At 32.7% G+C, this 14,763-nt stretch overlaps 1 long non-coding RNA gene across 1 annotated transcript; it reads right to left on the reverse strand.

The window, feature by feature from the left end:
• Positions 1–5,600: 5,600 nt before the first annotated feature.
• On the reverse strand, positions 5,601–6,312 carry LOC128287411 (uncharacterized). The gene is made up of 2 exons (XR_008278116.1): positions 6,225–6,312; positions 5,601–5,696 (listed from the first exon to the last, which is right to left on the reverse strand). It is a non-coding gene; the product is annotated as an uncharacterized LOC128287411 (long non-coding RNA).
• Positions 6,313–14,763: the final 8,451 nt, after the last annotated feature.

The following is a 14,763-nucleotide window of genomic DNA, read 5'->3' on the forward strand; positions in this document are numbered from 1 at the left end:
TTTGATTTAGAATTATAGATGTGAATTTCACTAGAAAGGACCTAGTAATAAACTTTGAAAGTGTGAGGGAAATGTGTGATGACTAATTAAAGGATGCATGCAAAACAATGGACTTGCATGTCAAATTTCCCCATAGCTAGTGGCCGCCCATGACAAGGATTTATGGGCAAAAATCATGTCATGAAACATGTTTGGTAAATGGGTTATGATGGAAAGAATAAAATAAGGGTATGGAATAAACAATTAATGTTAGTAGATGAGAAAAAAAAAAAGTGTCCATCTTCCTCCATAGCTTGGCGAATGTCCTAAAGGAAGAAAGAAAAAATTTTGTTCATCTCTTTTCACTCTCTTGTTGGCCGAAAATACTAAGGTTAAGGAAGGAGTTTTGCTTCATACTTGGTTTGGAAGAGGATTAGGAAGAGGTTGGCTAAACTTGCATCAAGATTAAGGTATGTTTGAGGTTCATGCATGTTTTTAGTTGCTAGCTTAATGTTCTTGTTAGCCCATGGTTCAAATCCTTGTTATGTCATGGGAATGAAATTGACCAAAGTGAATGTGGTGTTAATGCCATTGCATGTTAAATAACAAGCTTGAAAGTGATACATGTGATGGAGGATTGAAGATTCTTAGATTTTCTTTTAGCATTCTTTTTGAATGAGATACTAAGTTCTTTGTTTCACCATGACCAAATTGAAATGGTGTGGTGTTGTGGTATTCGCCATGATATATCCATAAGTATAATTCATGCCTGTTGCATGGTAAGTAAGATTTAAGCTTTGGAAATGTGTATATATTTGGATATAAGCCACTTGAGAATTCGCCCTTGCACTTACATGAATATATGTTTGCACATGATGGATTGGTATGACATATATACTAATTCAAAGTGTATATTTGCTTGTGATGATGTGTTGATTATGAAGTAAATAAGAGATGTGCAATGAATTACGATATGTAATGTGTTAGTAGTAAAATGTATGCTATTTTTTTTTGTGGTATTAAGTGTATATTCGCCACATGAGGGGTAATTAGTGTGCATGCATTCGGTTTGAGGCAAGCATATTGATGCCTATTCTTGGCTTAGAAATTTCGCTAAGAGGAATATTAACTAATGTGTTGAGTTCGATTTATGATTTCGTACATATACAACTTTGATGCCTAATGTATATAAGGGCCAAGTACTTTGAACTTCACGTTGATGTTTGAATGTATTGAATTGCTTGTTGTGATGTAAAATGTGCATGACCATTGTGTATTTGAGCTAAAGGATGGCCATATGACCATTTACACTCCTTGTCATATTCGCCATAAGCTATCATGATGAGATTTTAATAAGTTAAATTTGTGTAAATTAGCTCAAGAGCAAAGGGAGCTAAATCCGATAAAGGAAGGAAAAAGTAGTTGAATAGCCGTCGAAATCGCTCGACAACATCCAAGGTAAGTCTTGAGTGATGACCCTACTTGAATTATATAAAATTATGCTCCTTGTTTGTGTGGCCATTGAGCCGAAATAGTAAAGGTTGATAGATATTTTGTGTTAGAGCTTTAGTAACGAAAATGAACTATGGACGTGTCTTGAATATTGATATATATGTAAATGAACATTGGAAATATATCCGGCTAAGACCAAGGCATTCGTGCGAGTTGATATATCCGGCTAAGACCAAGGCATTCGTGCGAGTTGATATATCCGGCTAAGACCAAGGCATTCGTATGAGTTGATATATCCGGCTAAGACCAAGGCATTCGTGAAGTTGATATATCCGGCTAAGACCAAGGCCTTTGTGCAAGTCACCAAATCCGGATTATGACCAAGGAAATCGTAAGAGTCGCTATATCCGGTTAAATCCGAAGGTATGTGATTCGAAGTGAGCAATCTTGCTGTGAAAATTTCAGCTTATACACTTGTGAAAATTCCAGCAATGAGGTATGTTTGTATGTGCTTGTACTAATTGAATTCTTACAAGTAAGTATGCGCTAAGTTGATAACGAGCTACCGGCCTTGGGCCAAGTTGTTCTTTTGTGTATGAACATAAGGGTCGGTGATGTGAAATAAGTATGAGTATGGGAATGTGAATTAGTAAAGTGGTTTAATTAGCCATGTGAATAAAATACCTTAGTCAAAGCTGATTTCATTGCTTGAGACTTACTAAGCATTAAAATGCTTACCCGTTGCTTTGGCTCTCTGTTTTATAGGTTTCGCTCGTTAGCTGTCGGATTCGGGATCAAAGAAGTCAAGTCATCCACACTATCGAAGCCCCATTTTGGTACAAATTTTGGCTGAACTTTGAAATGGCATGTATAGGACCATCCTTTGTTGAAGGTCATGTACCTTCCGGTTTGTGTAAACTTGGATAGCCATGCGAAAATGGCTTATATACGTTTTAGCATAGAACTATAATCGTTTGTATGTTGACCCTTATGAGGTATGGAATTATTTTGAAACGATTAGCCATTGGAATGGTTAATCATAATCACGCTTTGTGCTATGTATGTAAAAAGGGCCAATTGAATCATGGAAAGTATGAAATAGGTAAAGCCTACTAAAGGCAGATGCTGACAGCAGCAGTGACGTGGATGTGAAAAATCACTAAAAATAGTAGGAATGGTATTAAATAGCAAATAAATTATGTAAGTGTACCTTGATGAATCTACTTTCATATGGAAGAAACGAAATGGTCATATGAGTTATAAGTTAACAGATTTTAAAGTTCTTGTGAAATAGGGCCAGAACGGTTTCTGGATCCCCTGTTCCAACTTTGGAAAATCATTGTAAATTAACCAGAGATAATTAGGAGTCACTCCATATATATGTAGATTCCTCTCTGAGTCTAGTTTCTATAGAAACAAACGGCATTAGTATTGAAGCCCTGTACAGGAGATATCCAATTCGTAACGCACAAAGGTCAGCGTAGTCGATCCCTACAACTGGCGAGACTTTAACTAATAAACTGTACTAATTGGCTCGACCAAAATTCTAGAAAAAATATGTAGATGGACATATGAGTCTAGTTTCAGGAAAAATTTACGGAACTGATTTTCGAGTTGTAAAACTCAAGTTATGAATTTTGGAGCGACTAGTACTCAGATTGGCAGCTTGTCTGAAAATTGTCAATAAGTGGGTTGAAGTCTGTTAACACCTCGCGTTCGACTCCGGCGACGGTCTCGGGTTCGGGGTGTTACAGTTCTAACTTTACTTACCAACTCAGTCTCAATCTCTAATCATGTTTATGATTATTCTATCACTGAACTCTTTGGTTTCTCAACCGGAAACTTATTCAGTACAAATCTCATGAAATTCCATTATAAACACCACTTCGGTAAGGGGGAGGGGTTGTAAGGCCTCTGACTCTACTTTCTTATACATATGCATATAACATTATTTCATCATCATAGTAACATTTTCACAAGCATATAATTCACTTCACACCAATTATTATTCACACTTGTTTAACACGAATCTTCCAATTATCTTATTTAAACTAGTGCACTTATACATGCATCCTATGTTTTCTGGATAACTTTGCTTATCTATTCATTCAATCAAACAAATCATACTCATGACATCGTATAAAGGCCAAACAAACATGAATATTTGTATCACAATTGCAACTTTCATTTCGTGCATCATCATATACATATCATTACTATCATCTAATTCAGTCCAAACAATTTAACTTAAATAAGTTCATTTCATTATAATCCTTTATCTCATAAAAAAATATCCTTGACATTCAACATCCAATCGATATAATGACACTTTTTTTTTATTCACAACATGATATCATGCACCTTTATTCATACCTCTACGAAATTATATTTATCCCATTCATCTTATCAAGTAGGCCAAGTGCACTACATCATATGAGCATCAAACAAGCATGGGTATTCATCACCACACTTTCATCTCACGTATTATCACGTACATATAATGAATTTTTATTCATAATTTTCTAAATCGAGACTTATCATGATCGTAATTTTACTCAAATATCTTCACATCGCATTAAACATGGTCGGGGTAGCTCGGTTGGAGAGTACCTCTGCTTAAACAAGACGATTCTCATATGCGTCAGGAGACATCACACTATCACGGATCTGTGGCATATATAGCTAAACTTTTACACATGCTAGGTTAGTCCGAGAACTGACTAAATCATAGCTTTGATACCACTAAATCTAACACCCCTTACCCATACCCGAGACTGGGACAGGGTACGAGGCATTACTGGAAAAACATACAAATATCCAACTAAAATACGGGCTATAAAATTTCATTTTTATTTCGAAACATTCATTCACATGCACATATCATAAAGCAATGGATCAAGCACGCATAATCAATTAGACGTACAACCCAGTGATCTAATATAAACCATATTACATGGCTATATACGATTTAACCATAATAAGCCAATATGTTTGGCAAAATCATACTAACAACTATCATACGGCTAAATCTCTATACATGCCACTCACTTGAAAACACTTGAAGTTTATCGACACTTCACATCAATGTTTCGATAGTGTGACGCTGCTTCCGACAATCTCCAACCCCGAGTCGACCTGCCAATACTAAAAGAAATGGAAAGGGGGTAAGTTTTACGCTTAGTAAGTCCATATGAAATTAATAAGCAATTTACCAACATGTTTCCTTAGGTAAAACAACTATAATTACACTTTTATTCATATTCTGGTCAAGCTGTCTACTTGAGTCATAGTCGGTAATTTATTTATAACTCAAGCTACAGAATTCCAAATTAATATCCGTTAATTTTCCCAGAAACTAGACTCACATGTCTTCTTACCATAAAAATTTAATAATCTTTGGTTGGGTCAATTAATACATTTTATTCATTGAAGTCTCCCCTATTTTGCGGTTCAGCAGCTCTCACTACAGCAAAACTGACTTTTAGCGGCGTTTTTTAGGCCTTTAGCGGCGCTTTTAAGTGCCGCTAAAACTATTTGCGGCGTTTTTACAAGCGCCGCAAAAAACGCCGCTATTGCTAACACCGCTAAAGTTTGCGACATTTATTTAAAAAAATACCGCTAAAAGGTCATGACTTTTAGCGGCGCTTTTCCTAAAAACGCCGCTAAAGACTATGACCTTTAGCGGCACTTTTTCTAAAAACGCCGCTATATAACAGACCTTTAGCGACGCTTTTTTGACAAACGCCACTAAAAAATATAAACTTTAAAAATATATTTTAATTAAATAATATTTATTTTCTATGATAAATATTATATTATGTTTTATTTTGAAATTTGAACTTTAAACTATACACAATTTTTAAAAAATCATTTATATGTAACTCAACATAAATTATGTTCAAAGATTCGTTGTGTCACTAAACAAAGAAAAATAATTTACAAAAATAAATAAAAGACAAGAGAAAATGAAGGTTCTAATGAGCAAACTATTTTATAAGCAATCAGAAAGAATAGTACAGGAAATTCTTAGTATCCTACTTGAAGAAAGCATCGAAAAATATAAAGAGGATGAGAATGAGTGCAAGGAAGCATCTTTAAGTTGAACCATTCTTGATGTCAGGTTCCTTGCCTGTCTCAAGAAGAAAAAACTTGCACACAACAAGGACATAATGTCCCTTTCTCCATTTGACTTAATCACCTACATTCTCTCATACCCTTTCTGCCAATAGCAATTGTTCAAGTTCTTCTCTTCTTCTCTCCATTTCCTGCATATAAATGTCCATGAGATTATGGTATTTGATGAGAAAATTAGTTCACAACTGTGATACTTTCACAATATTGGCCTGAAATACCCTACAAATCAATACCATATTGCAAAATCTCCAATATTCTTATCATGTTAAGTTGTTTATTGATAAATTTCTTAAGAGAAATGTTAACTAATGCCGTGTAATTAATGCATCACTTTTTTCTTGAATTCAGTTAAAGTAAGCAATGTATTAAATGTTAGAAAATATCCTTAAAATGAACTGTTCAAGACTCCTGAAAGGTTGTGGGTTCAATATCTTAACAACAATCACTTGTAACGCATGACAAGAATGGGTTCTTACAGTATATTTGTCAACTTAAGAACACTTGATTATAATGTGGTAGGAGAGGTTTTAATATAAAAAAAGAAGCATTCAGAGTATGACTAGACCTCCAATTGATCAAACAAAAGAATACATAAATAAGAAATCATCAAGGCAAAATGTAGACCAAAAGGCCAGCTTTGAACAACTCTCATAGCTTACCTCCAGATCTTGAACTGCTTGTTCCCTTGTAATTTCCTTTTGCTGGCGAGAACATTTGAGAAAGCCAATGCATAAGATTCCCTGACAAATTTATTATCAGTATAATCAAGGAGTAAACATAAACTCAACTCAAAATCACAGTTCTGAAGCCTTTGCTCAATTCCACCCCAAACTATATTTTACCTCTTGTTGTTTAACGTTATATAGAAATTATTCTTTACTTCTAGTATCTAAAATTACAAACACAAAAGGCAATATCAGGGTCTGATGAACAGTTAGCTTTGACTAAAAATACCAGTAAATCCAATAAGCCCTAATTATAAATCTAAAGATTTGAAATCCAACTTTGGAACAAATTATAACACAAAACTAACAACAAAAAGACACAAAATAGACAAACAATCACGCAACAAAACTAGAGCAAATACAAGAATTTAAAAAAGAAAAAAAAGATGATAAATAGCAGAAAATCTAAAAACAAGTAGCAAAGAAATGAAACAAATTAAAACATTATATCAGTTATTTAACAGTATTATTCGGAAGGATGTTCAAAACCAGAATCCACAATAGATCGAAATGCTCGGTTTTCAGAGAAAGTCTCTGAATCCCGAGCTGTGAATTCCAACATACCCCCTACACCACATAAAAAAGAAATGAAACAAATTAAAATAAAATTGCTTTACACTAAAGCTAGCAGATTATATTAGAACATTGTTTTCCTTAAAATATTTATAATAAGTTAAAAGAAATATTTTAAAATTTGATTATGTATATAATTATATGTATTTGCTTTAATTATATGTCTTGAAATAAAGTTTGTATGCATAAATAACTCCCCATTCACAAAGTATTTCAATCAAGATAAATCGATAATTTGTGGCTTCAACATGTCGACTTTACCATAATTTTGTCTAAAATTTACAATCTTTAACATGGCACATCACTAAATTTAAATAGTTGATTTCACAATCATTATATCTACATTTGGACCTTAATAAACCTAGAAATTATCCATGCCAAAACACATTTAATGTGTCCAAGAATCGACAAAGATAATGCACCATTAATCAAAACGAACTCTATTCAATCTATTCAATTTGAACAACATAAGACATACTAGACTCTTCTACAAATGCTGGAAAACTTGTCCTTACCAGTCATTTAAACAAAGATAAACAAGGTAAAATCATGAGATTTAATCCGCTTTTACTCATTAATTTTTTTCAAAGTCGAACCGCATCTTTCATGTCGCAAAAATCATAAAATTCAACATACAGTATCATAAAATCAGTTTGAGCTCCAACCTTTAAATTTTCAAAAGAATATCACATCAAAAATTGGATAGAAATAATATAAAATTTCTTAAAACAAGTTCCATATGGACAAACTACATAGAATGTCCCTTCAACTAACTAATGGCTACCTGTATCACTGCCACACCACCAGATAATTTAACAATCCTTTTGTTAAGTTTTTCCTTCTCATAATCCTGTTCTGCAGCCTGCATTAAAGTAATAATATAACTAATTGCATACTCAATGTCTGCCACGAATATTCATTGGTAATTCATTACTAAAAGTCATCATATGGTTAGGACAGCTGGTGCAAAGTTTTCAAAGATTGAATTTCAAATGTTACCATGTTACCATGCAATCGGCCCAAAACTAAGCAATTCATGCCCCAAGTTAGATGGATGTGGCCAATACATGACCTGCTTTCAGCCCAAAACTCTCTTTCCTTTTGTCTTTTATAGTTCATTTTTTCATGAAATAGTTTTTTATGTCACAATTTATTTAACTAAAGTTTAAACAACTTTTTCATCGATATCCAATATTGATCGTTAAATTGACTTAGATTTAAAGTATGTTCTTTTATCTATCAATGAATATTGATTTACTATACCAATCATTGAATTATTACTTGAAGCTTAATGGCGAACTTTAAAAAAAAAACTTAACAATCTAGTAACTTAAATAAAAATTTTGTATAGTTCAAGGATAAAATTATATATGTTTTTAATTTAGTGGTTAAAATCAAACTCGTGTTGTATTTATAGCAAAAATTTATGATTATATTATACCAAATTTATATGGAGATTTTGTGACAAATAAATAGTGGATACTCTTGATAACATTAACATGTAGTTTGGCAAACACTTGAGGATATTGTTGTTAATACATTTTCAAAAAAATAGATATTTCTTAGTGCCGACTTTTAGATGCTTATATTTTGAAATATTAATAAAATTATAATTTAATTTTCAATATTCTTTAATAATTATAATCCTAAGGTAGTTCAAAATCGAGTATAATTTCAGGTCAAGTAATTATTAAAAAAATAATGAAATGAGTATATAAAATTACATACCTTCACGTTTGTGTGCTTCCTCTTATTCTCTCCTCTTCAGACCTCACATAGAATATTTTCTTCCTCTTGATATCCCTTTCTTGCTTCCAGGCCTGAATAATTTTCTAACATGCGTGCCAACCTATTCTTCTCTTTCAAGTCCCCATCATGATGCTGCCTACTCAACTCAACTTCCAGCTACAACATAGAAAAACTGAATTACGAATGATTATATCAAAAAGGTTGACAATGGAAAAAATACAAAACAAAATGTAACCTCTCATAAAGAAAGATCATGACATATAAACGCTGCTCTTCCCTTCAAGATATGGAAATGCAAATGAAGATAGAACATCTGTTGAGGCAGACTTAAGATAACAAATCAAAGTCTTTGATATGTTTATAAAACATGAAAGGTCATACGTTACAAGACCTGGAAAGAGAAGCACTAAAAACAAAGTACTTCTTTCAACTGCAAAACAAGGAATTAAAATTTTACCTGTTGTTCACGTTCATGAAGCACCTTCTCTTCTAGCAGTCGTCGTTGAAAAGCGGCTTCAATCAAAGGTGTTGCTTCCTCTCTCTTAGCTCTTTCCATATGGTTCATTGTTTTCGCAACATTTTGTAGTCTCTTCCCCTGTTCCTGCCTCTCCTTTAGCTGCTCACTCATCGTCTGCTCAAGCAAGGTTTGCTTTGTTAATTTCTCCTGGACACATGCATAGTCAGAACTCAAATAAAAAATAAAAATAAAGAACAGCTTATAGGAGTCAGAAACTTAATGAAAATAAATGGTTGTTCACCCCATCTAAAATTGGCTTTCTTTTCCCTCTTTTCAAATGCTTCTCAATTTCTTGTAGAAACGTTTGTGCTTCTTCAAACTCCTGCTCCTCTATTTCCTTACAGATTCTTTCAGCTTGTTGTTGCTCAAATACAGCAGCAAGCCTCTTTTTCAAGTGCCTATAAAATTCCTACCAAGCATGACAATCTAGAAAGAACTATTGATATGAACTCATGAGAGCAAGTTTTGATTAGGCTAGGGTTCAAGAGTCTTCACATTTATCTATTTTAACTATAACATTTAAGCTTTTATAGTTTAACTCAGGGACAATACCATTTCAAGTATTTATCATCACACTTATTCAAACTCAACATCTTTATTAAAAGGTAGACTCAACATACCAAACAGTTTAACCTCAAATTTGCATTGGTTCAGATGTCTTTACTCACATCTTTATTGACAGGTTTTATGGAGACTAATTGTTCTGCTTCAAAGGAAAAATAGAAAGTACTCAATTTATCACGTAGACTATATTACTTTAAACAACCCAGAATTGAATACAAATAGAATCGCATGAAATTCAAAGAAAACATACAATAGAAACTTGGGGGGAACAAATAAGCAAGAGAACAGACACATATATACCATTGTTGGAGACTAATTGTTCTACTTCAAAGGTCTTGCACTGGGAAAGGGGGCGGCGGCCGCAAGTGTAGGTTTTGGAGTGGACCTAGAAGATGCTGATTTTGCTGAAATGTTGGAGAGCATCGACTGACACTTCTCCTGCTGCTGTTTAAATCTATCTAACTTCTCTTGTAATGCCATCACTCAAGACCTTAACCTTCACAACTCTCAAATCCCAGAGACAAAAGAGAAAGAAAAATCAAAGCTGAAAATCAGAAAAGCTTGTCAATAGAACTACCCAAAATCGCTGAATCTTAAGAATATTTCTTTACTTTTCCTAGCTTTTGAGATTTTCTATCAAACTTTAATTTCGAGTTAAAACACTTCAAATCGCTGAATCTTAAGAAAATAACCTTGGTAGTTAGTAAGGGATTTCAACGAGCTTTCGGCTTCAATTTCCGTTTAGATGTTTGTCCTTTGACAAAAGGTTGAGGAGAGAATGAGAGTCCTGTTAAATAATAAGCAAAACGAAGAAGAGGGAGTAACGACCGGGTAACAAAAATTAGGGATTTTGATTTTCCTGCTTTGCGTTTCCACTAAAACGCCAATATAGCTTAACTTTTCACGGTATATTTCAAATTTTGTATGCTTTTGTCTAAAACGCCACTATTGCTTAATTTTAATTTTTTTTATTTTTAACATATTTTTTCTATTCTTTTCTTTCAAAATTTTTAACATATTTTTGTATGCTTTTGTCTAAAACGCCACTATTGCTTAATTTTAATTTTTTTATTTTTAACAAAAATTAGGGATTTTGATTTTCCTATTTTGTCAGTAGTGGTTTAATGTGTAATTGTAGACGTGAAATTCTAATTGTGGTTTAAATGTATAGTTAAAACTTTAATTTTGATTTAATCATACACATTTAAAAAATAAATACATCAATATATTTTATATTGAATAAATATAAATATTTATGTATCCATGCAATATATAAATATAAAATGGTGTTATATCAATAATTGTGTAAAAAACGAAAAACGTGAAGACACAAATATATATTTTAAAAAGAAAATGAGTTACAATTAAAAAGCGTGGAGACACAAATGAGTGCGAGAGAATTTTCGTTCAGATAAATAAATATATTTTAATTAATCAAGATAGATAAATATTAAAATAGTATAAACAAAAACTATTAATAAAATTTAAAGGTAAACTTATCATTAAAAATGTTTTCCACGAATCCTTCAATCCATTAAACAATATAACACCTTATTAATATATAAAAATATTTTTTATCAAAATCAAGATATCTATTATCGATAATAATAATTAATTATAGGGTTTAGGATTTAATTATTGAATATGATTCACTTGAGATTAACATACTATATATATACCCATGGCCATTAAACCTTAAACCATAAAACCCTAAATCATAGACCTTAAACCTTAAATATTAAACCGTAAACCAAAAAATAAATTTAATCAATATTAAGTATTGCTTCCATTATTTATTATGAACATAAGCTTTTACATTAATATATATGTATATACACATCAACATCCATGTGATGTTTTTAGGGGTTTAGGGTTTTAAAAGTTATAGTTTAGGATTTAGGGTTTTCAAGGTTTAGAGGTTTAGTGTTTTAGGGGTTATAGATTAGTGTTCATGATTTTTTTGGGGTTTAAGGGGTTATATGACTTTTAACGGCGTTTTATCAAAAACGCCGCTAATGCTCCGACTTTTAGCGGCATTTTACCAAAAGTGCCGCTAATGCTCCGACTTTTAGCGGCGTTTTACCAAAAGCACCGCTATTGCTCTGTTTTTAGCGCCGTTTTAACAAAAAATGCCGCTATTGCTCTGTTTTTAGCGGCGTTTTTAGTAAAACGCCGCTACTGCTCTGTGTTTTACAATTTTTGTGGCGTTTTTTGATAAAACGCCACTAAAGCCCTATTTTCCTGTAGTGTCTGACCACTCTTCACTAAAATTTAATTATCTTTTGCTACCAAATTCAAATGAGGTTCTTGTTACTTTTTTCTGAAAATAAATTCAATAAGTAATCAAACCATATAAATTATGTTGCTTAAATATTTTTTTACAATTTTTAATGATTTTTACAATTCAGAACAAGGGATCACGAAATCAATCTAAACTAGTCTTACAAAAATATAAATATCTCAAAATACAGATTCATTTGTTTGCTCTATTTCTTTTATATGAAAATAAATTCAATAAGCTTTAATTCCATATCTCATTCCACTTCTAATTCAACTTCTATCATTTTTGGTGATTTTTCAAAGTCACTCCCCTACTGCTATTTTAGACTGTTTATCCCAAATTTCATTCCTTCACTAAAATTTCTTATTATCAACTTTCAAGATAATACTTATCCATATTCATCTTATCAAAAATTCAATCACATATCTAGCTCATAATTCAAAACTCATATATTCATATTTCGGTATTAACTCACATAATTTCTCCTGGTGAACACTTCGAAAAGTAACAATATCCGGTGGTTTTAGCACATAGCTCCACCTTCTGTAATTAATGCCCAACTTAGTGGTATATGCACATAGCACCACATTATTGGGCTAACATGTAATGTGGCATACGCACTTAGTGACACTTTTCAAATTAACATGTATAACCGTGGCATATCCATTTAGCACCACGTTAATGAATCAATATATGTAACCGTGGCATATTCACTTAGCACCACGTTACATGTATCAATATGTGTAATCATGGTATATCCACTTAGCACCACGTTACACGTATAACCGTGGTATATCCACTTAGCATCACCTTTTTCCATTCCAAAGTTTCAACCGAGATTTTCTCATTTAATCTCAATTCATCAACCACAATTCACCGTTTGTATCCATTAATTGAACAATACTAAAACTTATATCACATGTCACAAAATAGAATATTATAACATAATCAAAACAATACATTATTTACATATAAACTTACATCTCATATACTATCAAAGAAATAACATTAAAATACACATTGCATTATTAAAAGTCATATGAACTTACCTCGTATACGAAAATGGTCATTTTTACCATTTAAGTCCACTACTTGGTATTTTCTTGATTTTAGCCCGAATCTCGATTTCCTTGATCTAACATTACAAATATAGCTCATTTATTACTCACGTTATTCAAATGGGTTCATAAATCATATTTTTACAAATTTACATTTTGACCCTTAAACTTTTGCATATTTGCACTTTTGCCCCAAGGTTTGAAAATTAAACTTCATCCTATTTTCTTATGTTTTATGACATGATGATCATTTTTCCCTTCTATAACAACATCAAATTCTCACTCTAACATGTACTTATGAGCATTAGGTATTTTTACCGATTATGTCGTTTTACTCGTTTTCATGTAAAATCGCTTAGCCAAAGTTGTTTATCTAACACCCAACACTCATTTTCTACCATTATACAACAAAATGCATGCATTTCACATATGGGTAAATTTTTAAACATGAACCCTAGCTCAAATTAATGGTAGAAATGGGTAAATCGAGCTACAAGGATTTCAAAAATACAAAGAACATTAAAAACGGGGTAAAGATGGACTTACAATCATGCTTGGAAGTTTTACAAACCCTAGCCATGTCTACCATCTCCATATACGGTTATGGAATGAGAAAAATGAAGAAGATGACATCTTTTTCTTAGTTATTTTGGCTTTATTTTCCAAATTACTAAAATACCCTTAATGAAAAATAAATAAAAACATACCATGCTATGTCCATTTTTGTCCACTAATTACAAAATGGGCTATTTACCATTTAAGGATCTCCAACTTAAAAACCCATTACTCACAAGTACTTAGTACCTTTGTGAACTAGAATACACATTTTGCAATCTTTTACAATTTAGTCCTTTTGACTAAATTGAGTGCCAAAACGTCAAAATTTTTGAACGAAATTTTCACAAAATTATACCGTGAAATCGTAGACCATAAAAATATAATAAAAATAAAATTTTCTTCGTCGAATTTGTGGTCCCTAAACCATTGTTCCGACTAGGCTCAAAATCAAAAATCGAGATGCTACACATTAGAAGGCAACAACATCAAGTCGACTGGGAAACAATGACCTTTAACAATCAATGGGCATTTCTCACATACTTTATCAACTATCACATGCTTTCCTAACGGGTTTGACACCTTGATCATAAATTCTGTAGACTCGACAAGTATATTCATACTAGATGCCAATTTCATACACATATAAGAATGAGTAGAGCCAAGGTCTATCAAAGCAATAACATTAGTATCATAGAGAGAAAAATTACCAGTGATCACATCAAGAGAAGTTGCCTCTTCGTGTGCATGTATGGCATAGGCCTTAGTTGGAGCCCTAGCTTCAGATCTCACTGTTGTATCTTGTGTCACATTCTTACTCCCCCGACCCATTCCCGGTATTTCTCGGGGGTCTTCCCCTAGAAGTTGCGCCACTCGGTCTTGGACTCTAAAATCTTTCTTTCTCCATCATCTCGGGACAATCCTTAATAAAGTGGTCTAGAGAACCACATCTAAAACAAGATCCTTCACTCACCTTATAGTTTCCAGAATGACGTCTACCACATTGCTGGCATTCGGCCTTGGAAGGTTTAGCATTACCCATACTTGCCACGGACGTAGCCTGATATCTAAAACCCGAATTTTACTTTCTACGATTCTCGTATGAGTGTCCAGCCAACACATGTGAATGGGAGTACATCTCTCTAGGTTTCTTAGACTGAGATGGTAACGACTTAC

The sequence above is a fragment of the Gossypium arboreum genome, chromosome 2 (genome assembly GCF_025698485.1).
Source record: "Gossypium arboreum isolate Shixiya-1 chromosome 2, ASM2569848v2, whole genome shotgun sequence".
Taxonomy (NCBI): domain Eukaryota; kingdom Viridiplantae; phylum Streptophyta; class Magnoliopsida; order Malvales; family Malvaceae; genus Gossypium; species Gossypium arboreum.